The sequence below is a fragment of the Folsomia candida genome, unplaced genomic scaffold (genome assembly GCF_002217175.1).
Source record: "Folsomia candida strain VU population unplaced genomic scaffold, ASM221717v1 Fcan01_Sc014, whole genome shotgun sequence".
Lineage (NCBI taxonomy): Eukaryota > Metazoa > Arthropoda > Collembola > Entomobryomorpha > Isotomidae > Folsomia > Folsomia candida.
This window is the reverse complement of record NW_019091206.1, coordinates 1,549,265-1,561,688: the sequence shown is the minus strand read 5'-3', so window position 1 is coordinate 1,561,688 and position 12,424 is coordinate 1,549,265. Positions and strand designations below refer to the sequence as shown.

The 12,424-nt window shown below is 36.9% G+C and overlaps 1 protein-coding gene across 1 annotated transcript in view; it reads right to left on the bottom strand.

Moving 5' to 3' along the window:
- The window catches only part of LOC110856078 (transcriptional activator GLI3), an 87,801-nt gene extending 86,648 nt beyond the window's left edge, over nucleotides 1-1,153 (bottom strand). The window contains exon 1 of the mRNA XM_022104520.2: nucleotides 912-1,153. The gene's annotated coding sequence lies outside the window, so the exon portion shown is untranslated. The remainder of the gene's footprint in view (nucleotides 1-911) is intronic.
- Between the last annotated feature and the right edge of the window lie 11,271 nt (nucleotides 1,154-12,424).

The window sequence follows — 12,424 nt, the reverse complement described above, 5'->3', positions numbered from 1 at the left end:
CACTTCCCACCGAAACACCACCACCACCAACTAATGGATGGATTTGTTCCCGACAGAAAATAAAAGTGTGGCAGGGTTTGTGGTCGTATTTGAATGCATATCTCGCTATCACGAACGGAAAAGTAAAAATGACTAAATGCTTACAAAAGGGGACAGATAAAAGAAAAGGTTTCGGCTTTGTTCAACTTGGAGAACAATAAGTTTCGCATGGGACACAAAATGATGATAATCTTTAACAAGAGTAGTTTTCACTGGGAAAAAATTAAAGCCTTGTGTGTGTAAAATAAAATTTAAGCTAGAATTGGCATCAAGTAGTTGCAGAACTACTATTTTAAAAGTTTTGGGAGTAAATGGGTTCTATTTTGTGTGTAACAATTGTGCGTTTGTGTAGCTATTTATGAATCGGATAAAGTGTAAAATTTAACTAGTTAGATGAGAGTTTTTCAGGGTATTTTTGCGAGCCTACGTAATTATTGGGAGTGTGACAATTCTGACATAATTTTAGGTTTATGGAGTATGTAAATGGGTTCTATGTATTTTGTGTGTGTAAGATATCGTAATTGTGCGTTTGTTTGTGTGGCTACTTACAAACCGGATAAAACATAGAGTAAAATTATCCAGTTAGATGAGAGGAATTTGTTCATGATATTTATGCATCTAAGGAATTATTGGGAATGTGAAATTTAACACTTCTTACTTTACATAAGTTTAAATTTTTACAGTAACTCGATTCTATTTTTTGTAGAATTACAAATTGTGTAGCTATTTACAAGCCGGATAAAATATAAAGGGCCAATTTTTCTAATTATTATTTAGATCTACCATCTTTTCAGTCTACCGAATTATTGGGAATGTGACAATTCTACCATAAATAAATCGATTTCGAATGCGTGAAAAAAGCAGAACTTTACCAATGATGCGAATCCAATCAATTGTCATGATTTTAACTTCATAGTCACACACAAACAATATAATAACGAGCACTCACTCTCAATCTCGATCATCGACCACTCAAAACAATTCCAATTACAAACACCACTTAACGACGATTGGCATCTCAAAAACAAGTCAGAATTTGCTGTCTGACAGATTTTTATTGCACTTGGTAAGCAACAAGCAACTCGGTCTCACCCCATCTCACACAATTTGACTCTGAGGCAAAATTTCCTCTGCTACCTCGCTAGCTCGACTAACTAAAATATCGAAATATATAGTGGCGAGTGAGTGAGTGTGAACATGAGATGATAGTGAATGAGATTGTTATGTTTAGTCGTAGTGGAACTAAACTGGCATCTCACATCATCATCATCATATCACATTGGGGCTGCTTTTGCTAGGTTTAATCGGACCTAACCAACCAACGCAACGAGGAGACTTAAAACCACAAAGTTGGGATTAGTTTACTTGATAAAGGCAATATTATGTATGTACATACATACATATTCCGCCCCTGTTCCAGTCAGTGAGAGAGTGAAAAAGAGGAGTCTTAAATAGTGAAATATGTATGTATGTAAGGCTTTCTAAGGAGCAGAAATTCCAAATATGTTGTGTAAAAGGGATGTATTATGTAAAGGGATGCGATATAGTTACGTAATAAGGGTACCTATTAAGACGATGGTTGTGTATGTACACCCTTAGAAAACTGGTATTAAAAATTATTACCAACTGGAGTATGTATGCACATATGAGGACGCTACCGGCGTGGTATTAACGAGCAGTACCGTTTAGTAATGTTGTGGTGCTGGAAATTTTGCCAGTGAGAAACAAATTATTACCAAATCCATACCAGTACGAGGTATGTATGTATCTGCCTCTACCAGATTTTTAACAGTGTAACGAAGTATGTATTTGTATGTAGGGAGTAAAAGTGTGTAACAAGGTGTGTCCAATAAATAAGCTGAAAGGTGAGGTGAGGGTACAAAAATACGAGAACTGGAGAGAATTGGTTTTCTTATGGTAACCTTTTCATGATCATCATCTCATCTTTCTCTTCTTCTTAAATAAGACCGAATAACGAGATTATTACATGCGAGAGAGGCGAAAATGATGTCTTTATCCACCTCGGGGTTTCCTACTTTGCCCCAAATGACGCTCTCTAGATACTCGTGCTAAAGAAGAAGATGCGTTGGTCTGGTCGGATTTTGGAGGCCGGCCGGCTGGTGCGACTGCGATGAACGGGCGGAGGCAGGACGGGGAGGTGACTCGACTTTTTATTCGCAATAAATAAACACCATAATGAAACTTGTGTGATATTCATGAAGAGAAGAAGTCGAATGTATGTGCCATGCAGCATTTTGTCCTCGTGTTTAGCTACTGCATGGCTTGGCAGCTAACCAACCAAACAACCAACCATTCTCATCATCCTGTAACCCTTTACTTCCAAATGACTTCTGCTGTTATTAAGTAAGCTCTTCTCCCACTAATAGTGTCGACTAATGTGCTCATCCAGAGGTGGGGAAAATACAGTGTTTTGAGCTCTGGCCTTCGAAGGGTTTAGATTTCCAGGGGTGGAATACCCACGAAAAGACGAGAATTTGCGTGGAGAAACCAACAGTCGTATGGAAATATTTAGATTTTTTAAAGAAAATAGTTTTTTATCAGGGTCAAAATACATTGTTTGCACGATTTAAAAAAATGCATTATTTTGACACCGATAAAAAGTTAATTTCTGCACAGAACCTGTATTTTCGTACGACTGAAACGTACCTTCTCCACGTCGATTTTACTCTTTTTCACCCCCGGAAATCCAAACCTGGGCAAGAACGGAGCTAAAAAATACTCTATTTGTCCGCAGTATTTTGGCCACCTCTGAACTGCCATCCTTCCCACCTTCGCATATACATACCTACTTGCATTGCCAAACTTATGTAACCTGTGCATGCTCGCTCTCATAATACGGATAATTTTTAAACTGTATAATAAATATGCATGCATACCATTTAGATTCATACAAAGGGAAGAAGTTAAGTTAAGTTATTAAAGTGTGCATTAAGCCGTGTATATATGTATGTAAATATGTATTTCGTGCGCCTGTGTATTCATTCAGCTTCTTCATGGGTCCGCACTTTGTCATAATAATATAATGATAATACTGTGAATTGCAACATTTGCATAAGAATTTTCATTTTAAACGCCCCTCATCATCATGAAAATAATCGCCTGCTTCTTCACTACTGTTTTAAACGGAAGCTTTGTCCGTCAGTCAGCCACAAGTGAGTAGTGAGGAGCTTGTTCAAATGAAGAGGTGGCGAGGATTGAAATAAATAAATAGTAGAGGACTTGTCGATTATCTTCTCCGTTTTTGCCGAGATGGAGATGTGCCTGCGCTTGAAAGGAAACAATGCGATGGATGGATGCAGTCGAAATGAGAGTTTCTTGTGCTGCATGCGATCTGCTGACAATCAAATCGAGGAGTCGCAACAGTTTACAATCTAACACTCAATTATGTACCTCATCTCGCCTTCTTTTTCTTTTCTCCACTTTTTTTTGGGACGGGAACTTGTGCGAATTGTTTTGCAAGTTGTATTGTCTCGTGTGAGTTTTGGACGTGTGTGCTCCATGCAAATCTATTTACATACAAAGAGTCTCCGAACGATTAAAGTGGAAAGAACTTTTATATACTGATTGGCACGAAATGCGGGCGAGTATTAATTGATTGCTATGATATATTTTTAATTATAAGGCAGTTTGCAAGAATATGTAAGTTTTTATAATTTCCGCAACTCTCCATATCTCTTGAGTTTAGGCAAAACTTGTGCGAATTTTTTTGCAATTTATTATTGTCTCGTGTGTGGACGAGTTTTGGAAGTGTGTGCAAATTCATGCAAATCTATTTAGATACAAAGAGTCCGAATGAGCGAGTGGTTAAATTGAAGAGACTGACACGAAATGCGGCCGATTATTAATTGATTGGCATGATATTCATTAATTATAAAGCAAGACTGCGTTTTTATAATTTCCGCAACTCTCTCGAGTTTAGAGAAATGTTCCATCTTGAAATTATTTTAAGATGATGATGGAACATTTTTCATATTTCCTTCATAAGTTTAGGCTAATATCGAAATCTTGAAACGTAAACTACCACTTACTTCTTAAATAAACAGTGCGCTTATTGATCAAGTTCTAGGAGAAATGAAACTTGCAAAACTTTGTGCATTTGTCCGCACGCAGTTTATGAAAATACTTATGGTGATAATTCCCATTGAAATTATATTTATGTCCTAGCAGATTATTTATCATGAAGGTGCAACCAACTAATGTGAACTAAGGAGAAGGAGAAGAAAAAGCTGAGCTGGCAGATCCTGTGAGAGATGAGATAATTACACCAGCCAATAAATTAAGGGAGCGAGAGAGAGAGAGAGGAAGAACAGGAGGTGTCCACTTTTCCAGCTCCTCGGGCCATCTTCTCATCCAACGTAATGGTGTAATTACGGACTCCAAGTAACAAACTACAAACGACCCTTCAACTCAACTCCAAATCCATCCCGAGAAAATTATGATATGAGTCTAATCTCACGAAATCTCTTAAATCATACCCAGTCCCCGCGGAAATCTGGGGACTTTAACATTGTTGGGTGAGAGAGGGAGGGGTTTGTCTAAGATGGGGAGATGATGGGGATATTGTCCATCTGTCCGCACCCTTCCGCGGCCACTGATGGGCACACACGGGAACAAAGACGTAGAGAGACGAAGTCATGCCGAGTTTGGAAATTTTTAAGCTTGGGACGTGACTTGGTTTGACCTATTTTTATTTTCATGCATCTGGAAAACATGGAGGGGACTAAAGGGTGAAAATATTTTGATGATTGGGTATGATGAATAGTGTTAAATTATTCATATTCGTGGGGCCTTATTTTAATGAGGGACTAGTAGGACGATGACTTCTTAGGAACGATTAAACTATGGTTCCAACTGTGCCCGGGCATATGTATTATGTGCACAGGGACGAATTGTTATGTTTCACAACTTCTTAACGATGGAGGTCTCCCAGTGTATGTGATCTGATTTTGGGCAAACTATTGTGAATCGATCACAAGTTTGATTAGTATGAAATTTGCAAATGGCACGATCTCCCAATGGTCAAGTTTGGCGGAGATATTTGCATCCAAAGAGGGAAATTTAGAAAATGTCAGAACATTGATAGAACTTTGGTAATTTTGAATTTGACAAATTATGTAAAAACATATAAGTTTTTTTTAACTTTTATGTTACACTAAACTGCCAATAATGATTTGTTTGGATAACTAAAATTTGAAATTTAATTTAGATTTCAATTCTTGAAATTATTGACTCTGTTGCTGCTCAAAAATTAACCTAGGTATTTCAGCTTTCCTCACTGTTTAGACCGAACCAGGGCTTATGTAATCGTCATGTCCGTCCGCTTGCATTCAAAGAGGTGAAAAGGAAAACGCAGTAAATTTGAAAAGTGTAAAATTATTCAACTTTACTGCGCGTTTTCTCCTTTTCGGATGCAAATATCTCCGCAAAACGTGCCCATTCGGAGATCGTGTCGTTCGCAAATTTCATCCTAATTAAATTTGCCATTGGTTGAGACTAGATTACTCAAAATCTGAGAGAATACGCTGGGAAACCTCCATTATTGTAAGTGCATAATAATCAGAAGTATTTTTTTGCAGAGAGTATTTAAGTGCACACGAGTTGTATGAACATAAGTGTGTACAATACGTAATGTGAAATAAATAGAATTGGAATATAGTAAAATGTAGAATTCGATCACAAAAGCGAGAAGATTTTGAGTGCAAAGCGAGTCGAAGGTTTTCCTCTTTTGTGGCTGCAAATACTTGAATTTCTTTCTACCCCTGAATAAAATTCGACATGCGTTCCTATCTCTGAGGACATTGTTGTGGCAATAATATAATAATTGTTGATTGTAATTGTAGCATCAGTCTGGGCATTCTTGGGCCGAAAATAAAATTCCTGTGAGCCCTCATGCGCGTAAAGACTTTTCAATTCCTCATTGTGCATTTTCTTTCCTCTGATTGCGTCTCGTTGGCTCGGATTCTTCGCCATTGTTGCCCACTTACTCGAAGAATTGAGTCAAGTCATCATCATACTCAATCAGATTGAATACTTTGATTCGATTTGACGAGTAAATCGACACGCACTATAAATATATACATACTCTCTTCTCGGGCGCATCTGTGGGTGTGTATCCAGCAAGGGATTCTTGGAATGCCGATATGTAACCATGTATGTTGCAACTTTTAAATTGAATTCTGTTCATGGAAATACAGAGCTCTTTTAAGACGTTCCTTTACTGTGTTTCAGGTGGAAGTAACCAGTTAACCAGAAAAAAACAAGTGTTTTTAGGCCTTTTAAGATGGCCTTATAGATTTACCCAGATGTCTGTCTGTCCGTCCGTCTGTGCGCACGATAACTCTCTTTAAACCAAAACTATCGAGTTAAAATTTTACATGTTTTATCTTCGGGTAAAAAGTAAGGATGAGTTCGGAGATGGGCATGATCGGTCAAGTGGTTGGCCGGTAGGGGTCATTTCCACCCAAATGTGTTGCCATTAACTACCAAGATGGCATTAATGCCATCTTAAAAGGCCCCGCAAAGTTGCTTGGAGTAGGTTTTTGCAGTGATTTTGACCTGCAAGAAATGCAAGGTGCACGAAACGACGCGTCGGAGATATAATTGGTTTGGTGCGAGGCTAGATATTTAGCACATATTTCTCGCACTTTCTTGCATTTCCCACAAGAAAGGAAACTTTATTTTTTGACTTATAAAAAAAGGAGCGTTTAAAATATGGAGGACGGCTTGTGACGAAACCACAATAATAAAATAAGAACGCCTTCTCTCCCCCCGAAAGCTGTGTGTGCTAATGATGCCTCTAAATCAAACGTGCTGGTAAAATCTACTAAAACATTGATTCTTCTCTCTCCTCTAATGAAGGCAATCAATTTGGGTGAGGAAACCTAAATAACGTAACGTACGTTGAGCTAATTTATTTAATGAAGAGAGCTATTTCCATGTGGGGGTGAGGTTTGTGCAGTGGCCGCGGAAGCCGTGGGGACCTTAACCTCTTTCGTAATACCGATTTTAATAAAATTTCCCTTTGGTACGATGTTGATTTTAAAATTATTCCTTACAATTTTTAAGTAGTTTCCAATTTTTGAGTTTGTTGAAGAAAAACACACGAAAAATCCACTTTTTAACATTGGTCGGTCTAGGGAAAATTCCAAAATTTTAGATGAAAAATATAAAAAAAATCCACTTTTTACCATCGAGTTTTCTACAAACTGCAATACTCTTGTTTTGAGAAATTTTTGGACATCTGGGGACATTAATATTATAGGATTGGGAAGGGAGGGGTTTCTATCACATGAGCAGATGATGAGGTCCCCCTGTCCCCCTGTCCCCACGCTTCCGCGGCCACTGTATAAATGGTGTGCCTAAAGGACAGCGAAAGACTAAAGCAAAGTAATGAGGACGATTTAGTAAATTGTGGGGGGAATAAATCATCTCTGTGTTTATTCCAAGTGTCACGGGATAAATGAGACGTTCACTTGCCACGGATATGGATGGCATAATCGTCCTCAGAAATGTCGTCATGTCTTATCTGCTCATCCCTGAAGAGTGGTGGAGGAATAATTGTGGAGAAAATGGTGAGGGCGTAAAGTCAAAGGGATGATGATTGGTTATGACAGTTGGAGTCGAAAAAATAATAATTTTGTGATAATGAGTGACACAAGTTTGGCGAGATAAGAAGATGATGACTCAATTACGTGAGTGAGTGAGGGGAGATCTGAAGAATATGGGATCATCGGAGGAACTCTATTTGGTAAATAGGGTTTGTGTGTAACCAATTATGCGATGTAAGAAAAGTAATGCTATAATTAGTAATTACTGAAGCCAAGCATAACGTTGTTTGCGCAGTGAAGTGATACTTTTGAGTGACAATAAAATAGGGTGGATATGCATGTTCACATATATTTTCAACTTTTTCATTGATCGACGGCTAAACTTTGTGCGTGTGTCCCTTAACTCGTATAGATTACAAAAATTTCAAAATTGTTTACATAGTTTTTCACATTTCTAGGTTTTCAGGCGTACAAATACCCATATTATAATTATAAATATTTCTGCTATTATTTTAAAAATGCGTAAATTTATTTTAGATATTTTTCCTAAAATATATATGCTGTAAATACAGATATTTCAACCACACGAGGCGGAATTTAACCCAGTTTATATTAGGCCTCCTCAGACACACGAAAAAATCGTCGCTTCGAATTTCGCTTAGTTTTTCGCTTACTTTCTGATAAGCGAGCTCTGGGGTAAGCGACCAGAAACTCAACTCAGAAGTGGGGTTAAGGTCGCTTAGCTGAAGTCTCAACAAAATTTTGCAAATTTCATAATTTTGGCCATGATATCGATAAGCGAAAAACAAAGCGAAATTCGAAGCGACGATTTTTTCATGTGTCTGAGGAGGGCCATTAGCTGATATTTGTTCATAATAATAAAGGATTACTAGACTTGACTTGATTTAATTACTCAAAGATATTCGATCGCAAAAACACAGCATTATATTCAGAAATAAAAATTGTACGAAAATTTTATATTTGTATGTTTTTTTTCGTACGTATTTCGCAAATAGTTCTTTAGTGTAAATACATGTCCGCACTCTGATCATTACACTCTTAGAAAACTGGTATTAAATCATTTATAACCGGTGTACATACCCAAATGACTCTACCATCCCGGTAATAAATAACGAGGATTACCATTTAATAATGTGGTAATGAAAAATTGCCACTGCTAATCCTAAGAAACAAACTCTTACCAATCCCGCAGAAAGTTAAATACATATTACTAAATCAATACCAGTAATGTATATCTGATTCTGCCAGATTTTTAACATTATAGTAATTACTGACGCTAACCATAACATTGTTTGCGCAGTGAAATGATACTTAATCGATGGAACAATATTATGACTCTGACTGTTCTCCGTTCTGAATGATTTCTCGCAGTAACACCCCACAGAATCATGAAATACTAAATCGTATCATGATTAAAATAATGGGTTCGTTCGGTCCCACGTTTGTTTGCGTTGGTTTTTGGTAATTATTTTATCCAGTCGTCGCGAGGCGTGTATTTATTCATGTACGGAAAGAAAGGAATGAGCCTGGTCATAATAATAATTAATATAACGGGTGCTTACTCACTCTGGTTTGTTAACCACGCACCTATTTAAATGCGTATATGGATTTAGAGATTTAGAGAGAACCGAAATTCCAACCCCTTTCTAACAGATTACTCTCGCCCGCAATAATCCAGCCCATTCCGTGTTCACAGTTTAAAACAAAGCAGAACTCATCCATTTTGTATTTTGAAATTCGAACGACTACACCCTCCTGCTCGTCCGAGGAATAATAATTTATCGCATTGTGAAGTGGACTGGACATGCGATGACGGATGGCTCCAAGGATGGAAAAATGCTTTAATTGGGGTATAATTAAAGTGCTTCATTAACAATTAAGTAACTAGCTGGACTGCACCTCGATTGTGAAATTTTAGAAAAAAATAGATCAACAACATCATCTCAGAGCGAGAAAAAGATGCAACTTTTGACCATTCCGTTTTTGTGTGGTCTTTACGTATGCACGCATTTCTGCCTTTGTTTTGGAACTTTCATTTGCATAGAATGTTTGACGAAGGCGAAGTGTTGCCAACTGTCATCGTAATTCATTTATTACAAGAGAAATATTAAATGATTACTCTCATTATCACCTGTCATGCTTGTCACGTCATACCTTTATGCCATCTTCATCCAGCATAACATCCTTATTAATCGATTTTTCACCCTACATATTTTGACCAGGTTGAATTTCTGGAGGAGAAAATTTTTCGAAAATTAAACAATTTTTTATAAATGAAGACCCCATGTGGAAAGAACCCTATTTTTACCGAAGCCTGCACTGTAAAGCATCCGGTAGAGTCACATATGTACTCCGTACTGATATTGATTTGGTAATAATTTCCTACCGGGTTGGTTATGGTTTGATTCTGAGAGGTAACGATTTCATTACCACCACATTACTGCGCCGTAACGATGGATGGATTACCGATGCCGGTAGAGTCATATATGTACTCCGTCCGGTAATAATTCGCAATAATTCAATACCAGTTGCCTAAGAGTGTGGTTGAATTTCTGTCCGAGATATTGAAAGTTGAACTATTTTTTTCAAAAATGAAACTTTTTTTTAGATGAAACAATTTTTTTGAAAATGAAGACTCTCACGATTAAAGAAATGTTTAGGTGAGGTACGAACGCCAGAGACGATTCGTGACCTCCACACGCGTCCTGGTAGGTGGTGACAGTCATAAATCGTTAAATTTACTTATTATTGTGAGGGTTGAAAAGTCAGATCATTCTCCTCGAAGGCTGGATGGATTCACCCGGATTGAATTGGAGGAGAGCACAATGGAGCGATTTATATAATAAAGAAGAGGAAATTGAGACATCTCTCCCAGAAGCACAATGGATGGACAGGTAGACAATAGAGACCTGGACAATTGTCCAGTCCAGCAGGTCTACATTCAAGGTTGGATGGAATATTATTGACAAATGTTATCGTTGTGCAGGAAGAAGCCTCCTTTTACCCTTAAAGCTCACTATATTTGCCAAGAGTTGTTATTACAGTTTCTCAATTCTTCTTTAAAAAGTGCGTGTAGAAAACAAGACTTATAAGGATTTATAAGTACTTATAAATCCTCAAGTTTGAGGGACTTCGCAACGCGGATGACGCCGCGGACCATGCACAATACTACTCCAGGAGCTTATCAGGCGATAAGATCAAGAAAAGAGAACATTTTTTTTGTATTTTTTGCAAATAATAATCAACATCTTCATCAGCACAGCATCACGGTCGTTCTTTTTCATGGGCACATCATCGATGTCCAATATTCAAGGTAATGGTTAGTAGATGTTTGTTGGTACGCCTGCAAAGGTCATACTAATAAACGGCTTCTCATTACCGGCAAATGGCACTGCTTATGCTTCGCTTTATAGTTATAAGGTTTTGGTGACCATCAATACGTTGACAGCGGTGGACACACCTTCTCCTCTAATAAAGAACTTCTCCGGCGAGGAGTTCAAGGTAAGAGTTGAAATTTTCAAAATCTGGCATATTTTCATAGCGCTCATTCATTTCATATTTTCATAGCATATTGGACCAAACCATCATCTTCTCATATTGATCATCAGCATACAGAGTTGCGTTAAATAATTAATAAATGATTTAAATAATAAATAATAATTAATTTTCGTTCCCAAAATTATTTAATTAATAAATACTAAATAACCACAAAATTTTTAATTTCATTTAAATAATAAATAATAAATAAGACTATGGGTTATTTAGAGTTAAATAATTAAATAATTAAATTATTTAAATAATTATTTAAAATTTAAATAATTAGTTATTATTGAGAAGATGCAGTTAATGCGGAATTCCCTGAAACAACAAAACGAGTACCAAATATAATAAGGCGAAATCTCCTCGATTTAGCGTTTAATGCATCAATTTTAATCTTATTTTTTCAAAAAATTCAATTAAGGTGCATTTTTGTTAACATTACGACAATTTTTGCACTGATAAATTATTTAAATAATGCTATTATTTAAATAATAGAAAAACCGTCAATTGGAAATTATTTAAATAATAAATAATAAATAATCATCAGCAATTATTTAGTTTTAAATAATAAATAATAAATAATTATCGACACTCATTTATTTTTAAATAATAAACAATAAATAATTTCCAAGCGTTATTTAAGCATTATTTAAATAACGCATCTCTGACAGCATAACAGCACAAATATACTTGTAGGCTGTGGCGATGGGCATCTTTTCTTATCAGCAATCCTAAGGAGGTAATTGTGTCGATATATAATTAGTGCAAAGCTAATAAGAAATTGCATGCCGAAAAATAAGATATCGAAAATGCATTCAAATTGGGAGAAAAATGTGGAAAAGGGGAAACTTTTGGGACTGATGATGATGATCCAGAGAATTCAACGGCATACTTCTCGATAATATTGATGAGGTCCTTGGAGTCCGATAATCAGCTAAAATGACGAATGCACGGAGTCCAAAATGGCCATTTTTTTGTTCAAAATTTGTAAGGAGCAAATCCTATCATATATATATATATTCTTGACCAGGGTGACCTAAGGAATGCGCCTAATTTTTTTTGTGAGGTCACACCCCCTGGGGGGCGAACCACCCCCCCTGTGGGGGGAAGTTGAGACTAACCCCTGAATATTGTTAAGCATCTATCGCTGATGTTACCTGCCAAATTTCAGAATTTTAGCTCGCATGGTTCGGGCGGTTCATGCATTTGTAAGGTTGTAAAACAGGCGTTTTGGGGTTTTTTCGACCACACCCCCT